The 5000-nt window shown below is 51.1% G+C and overlaps 2 non-coding genes across 2 annotated transcripts; both read left to right on the forward strand.

The window, feature by feature from the left end:
* The first annotated feature begins 1532 nt into the window (after nt 1-1532).
* On the forward strand, nt 1533-3436 carry LOC137927665 (small subunit ribosomal RNA). The gene has a single exon (XR_011107813.1). It is a non-coding gene; the product is annotated as a small subunit ribosomal RNA (ribosomal RNA).
* Nucleotides 3437-4243: 807 nt separating this feature from the next.
* On the forward strand, nt 4244-4400 carry LOC137927767 (5.8S ribosomal RNA). Its single transcript, XR_011107901.1, has one exon. It is a non-coding gene; the product is annotated as a 5.8S ribosomal RNA (ribosomal RNA).
* Nucleotides 4401-5000: the final 600 nt, after the last annotated feature.

Consider the following 5000-nt stretch of genomic DNA (forward strand, 5'->3'; position numbering starts at 1 on the left):
GCATCGACATTAATCGTAATTTTAACACACGGAATCAGGACGATATCACGTTAGAAAATCGATACACGAACGGGACCGGACTCTGTCGTTTTCCGAAATCGATACGCGAACGCCCGAGTGACTATCCGCACCCCGAGGCCGGGCCGCACGATCTTTATTACGGACCGCTACCGTCTCGACGACGACGACGACGACGACGACGACGACGACGACGACACCTTTCTTTGTCTCAGTCGACATCGCGTATGAAAGAGTGCGATCGTCATCAGCACGAAATTTATGCATCGATACGCGAACGGGACCGGACTCTGTCGTTTTCAGAAATCGATACGCGAACGCATCGGCGGCTGGCTACGCGCAATCCGCGATCGGGTCGAACGATGATGATGATGATGATGATGATGATGATGATGATGATGATGATGATGACGACGACGATGACATCGAGATCAGGGTCAGATATAGATATGTAGATCGGTGGTATGCAATCGATACGCGAACGCTCTATCGCGCTACGCGGAGACGCATACAGTCGTTCCCGCATATACATGGGACTGGCGCGAGACGCGCCGGTCGGCCGAATAGAGTTCTCTCCGATGCTCTTCTGTTTTGTTTTGTTTGTTGGTGGTTGTGGAGTGTGGAGTGTGTTTTTTTGGTTGGTGGGGTGTGTGTGGTGTGGTGGTGTTAGTTTGTTTGCGGAGATTGCGTTTTTTTTAGATTTAGTTTTTTTTTTTTTTTTTTAAATAAAAAAAAAAAAAATTAAAAATTATTCTTAGAAAACGCGCGCGAATCGAACAAAACTAATAACACCGATACACAAACAACGCGCGCCACCAACGAGAACGCCCGAAACTGAAACTTCTATAACCGACAAACGCACGAACGACACAGCGGCGGCGGAGGAGGGAAGAAAAAGGGGATCATCTCCCCACAACAACACACCGTAAACTGTGTCGGACGACGTCTCCGTTATGTAAGAGCGGAAGGCGTAAGAGAACGTCTCGTTTAATTAACGCGAACGGCGTTGGGCTCCCGAGTCGACTTCGGGGCGGCCCTTAACGCATCGCATCAACGAGCTCGTCGCGCGCTAGTCGCGCGACGGTCGATCATGATATATAAATCAAGGATTTCGGATCTCTCTAAAACCGGGCTGGAAATCGGTCATTGTTCGTTTTGCGAAACGATATTTTATAAAAGTGAAGATTTGTATGTGTCTCGTCAAAGAACGTTCCGATGAATCGGACGCGATGCCGCGTCCAAAGTAAATCTGGACGAACGCGAGGCGAGTGTTGAGATATACATTTTCCTCCGTGAACAGATAGAAAAACGAATTCATTTTGTTGTTGCGGTGTGGTGTTGTGTGTGTATTGTAATAAATACGCACGCACGCACGCACGCAAAAAGCTACCTAGGCACCGGCGCGTCACGGCGTTTCGAACGTCCGACGCGTCGCTTGTCACACGTCTATCATATCATCATCACCCTCATATCTCTCGTATGTGCGGTGTTGGTGTGTGTTAGCTCTAGCTAGCTCCCTGGTTGATCCTGCCAGTAGTTATATGCTTGTCTCAAAGATTAAGCCATGCATGTCTCAGTGCAAGCCGTATTAAGGCGATACCGCGAATGGCTCAATATATCAGTTTTGGTTCCTTAGATCTTACCTCGGTTACTTGGATAACTGTGGTAATTCTAGAGCTAATACATGCAATCAGAACTCTGACCAGTGATGGGATGAGTGCTTTTATTAGATCAAAACCAATCGACGGAGGGCCTCGCGTCCGAAGTCGTTAATTTTGATGAATCTGGATAACTTTTGCCGATCGCATGGTCCAGCACCGGCGACGCATCTTTCAAATGTCTGCCTTATCAACTTTCGATGGTAGTTTCTGCGACTACCATGGTTGTCACGGGTAACGGGGAATCAGGGTTCGATTCCGGAGAGGGAGCCTGAGAAACGGCTACCACATCCAAGGAAGGCAGCAGGCGCGCAAATTACCCACTCCCGGCACGGGGAGGTAGTGACGAAAAATAACGATACGGGACTCTTACGAGGCCTCGTAATCGGAATGAGTACACTTTAAATATTTTAACGAGGAACAATTGGAGGGCAAGTCTGGTGCCAGCAGCCGCGGTAACTCCAGCTCCAATAGCGTATACTAAAATTGTTGCGGTTAAAAAGCTCGTAGTTGCATTTGTGCGCCGCGCTGTCGGTGCACCGCATCCGCGGTGATACTGACACGTCTGCGGAGCATATCGTCGGTGAGCCGTCGGTAAAACGGCGGTTCAATATCAAAATCCTATCGCGGTGCTCTTCGGTGAGTGTCGAGATGGGCCGACAATTTTACTTTGAACAAATTAGAGTGCTCAAAGCGGGCTCAAAATGCTGCTTGAATATTTCGTGCATGGAATAATAGAATATGATCTCGGTTCTATTTTGTTGGTTTTCAGAACTCCGAGGTAATGATTAATAGGGATAACTGGGGGCATTCGTATTGCGACGTTAGAGGTGAAATTCTTGGATCGTCGCAAGACGAACATCAGCGAAAGCATTTGCCAAAGGTGTTTTCATCAATCAAGAACGAAAGTTAGAGGTTCGAAGGCGATTAGATACCGCCCTAGTTCTAACCGTAAATATGTCATCTAGCGATCCGCCGACGTTACTACGATGGCTCGGCGGGCAGCTTCCGGGAAACCAAAGATTTTGGACTCCGGGGGGAGTATGGTTGCAAAGCTGAAACTTAAAGGAATTGACGGAAGGGCACCACCAGGAGTGGAGCCTGCGGCTTAATTTGACTCAACACGGGAAATCTCACCAGGCCCGGACACCGGAAGGATTGACAGATTAACAGCTCTTTCTTGATTCGGTGGGTGGTGGTGCATGGCCGTTCTTAGTTGGTGGAGCGATTTGTCTGGTTAATTCCGGTAACGAACGAGACTCTAGCCTGCTAAATAGGCGTCGTCATTTAGGTGTGCGCCGCTCCGGTGGCGCAACTCACTGGCGACGTATTAAAATTCTTCTTAGAGGGACCGGCGGCTTCGAGCCGCACGAGATTGAGCAATAACAGGTCTGTGATGCCCTTAGATGTCCTGGGCCGCACGCGCGCTACACTGAAGGAATCAGCATGTTCTCCCTGGCCTAGAGGCCCGGGCAACCCGTTGAAACTCCTTCGTGCTGGGGATTGGGGTTTGCAATTATCCCCCATAAACGAGGAATTCCTAGTAAGCGCGAGTCATAAGCTCGCGTTGATTACGTCCCTGCCCTTTGTACACACCGCCCGTCGCTACTACCGATTGAATGATTTAGTGAGGTCTTCGGACCGACACGCGGTGGCTTCACGGCCGTCGGCGTTGCTGGGAAGTTGACCAAACTTGATCATTTAGAGGAAGTAAAAGTCGTAACAAGGTTTCCGTAGGGGAACCTGCGGAAGGATCATTAACGTGTGTGTATGTGTGCGAGACGCGTGATATGTTCACGAACGTTGTTGCGCCGCTGTTGCTGTTGTTGCTGTTGCGACGACGACGACGACGACGACGACGACTTCGTACATACCGTGTTTACACATATATATATGTAATACATCCATAATGATATATATATATACGACATATATACATATATATGTACGTACGCGCGCGCTGCTGTTCGTATCTAATGCGGACGAGCGCGCGCGCGTGTGCGTGCGTGTGTGTGTGCGTGTTTGTATATATGTATAAAAAATAAAATGTGAAATAATTGTCTCTAGCGTCTATTACGCCTAACGGCGCAGCGGCGACGGCGCCGTGGCGGTGGCCGGTGGCGGTGGTGGCATTCGTCGAAAGTGCTACCGCCGCCGCTGCCTCCGCCGCCGTCGAAGCGGCCGGGTGGCGGAAAAACGCCGAGAGACGAGCGCCGACCGGGGCATACCAAACGGAGCGTTCGAAGCGGTGAAAATCCCCACTGCCTAGCTCAGGCCCTTTATTGTCGGTTGGCGCTATACAAAACGAAATTTAAGCGGTTAGAAAGATGACAATGTCGTGCGTCACGCCAGCTCGTTGGGGGGTGCGCGGGTCGTCGTCGTTCATCATTCTAAAGGATTCGCGTCGGGGCGTTAAGCTTTTTCGGTGCCGTTTCTTTATGAACGCCTCGGCGCACATGAATTCGACCAACTTTCGACGTTAATACATAAAAACGGACAATCAAGTGGCCGACGGCGAGAGCCGTAGGCCGCTACCGTAAGTAATAACAACATTAAGAAAAAACCATTACCCTGGACGGTGGATCACTTGGCTCGCGGGTCGATGAAGAACGCAGTTAACTGCGCGTCATAGTGTGAACTGCAGGACACATTTGAACATCGACATTTCGAACGCACATTGCGGTCCGTGGAGAAATATCCAGGACCACTCCTGTCTGAGGGCCGGCTGTTAAAATATAAAAACCACACTGTTCGGTGTAGAACGCGCGCTACGTGCGCTCGCGCCGGTCGATGCGCGCGGCGGTGACGCGCGACGCGGCGGCGGCGGGTTGGTGGGGGGTGATGAACGAGCTCGCGGACGGTGCGATGGGACGATCTCTAATAAGAGTCTCTCGTCCGCGCCGCCGCGGCTCTCACTCTCTCTCTCTCACTATCCGCCGTCGCTGTCGTCGCGCTGCCGCTGCCGCACTACCGCGCGCGGGCGAGCGGGCGCGCGCTCTTTCGAACAATTGACGGTTTCCGTTGAACGTTCTTCGCGACGGACGACGGACGGCGGGGTGCTGCACCCCTCACGTCCGCGTACGCGCGGAGCGCGTTTACGGTCCGTTTAAATATATCGAATTGTATTGAATATGAAACGAGTGTGAAAAGATTACACGCATCGCTAAGACGCGAGTCTTCGTAGTGCGGTCTTCGTCCGAGCTCATCGGTTCGTGTATACGATATAATAAAATATATCGGAAGCACAGACGACGCGTCTCCGACGGATGCGACCGGCAGGCGGTGAATGTTTTCTTGCGCGGCAAGCGTAACGCACACACAAAC

Source organism: Battus philenor, unplaced genomic scaffold (genome assembly GCF_028537555.1).
Source record: "Battus philenor isolate CCGP_79_NKW_IND1 unplaced genomic scaffold, ilBatPhil1.0.hap1 SCAF_36, whole genome shotgun sequence".
NCBI lineage: Eukaryota > Metazoa > Arthropoda > Insecta > Lepidoptera > Papilionidae > Battus > Battus philenor.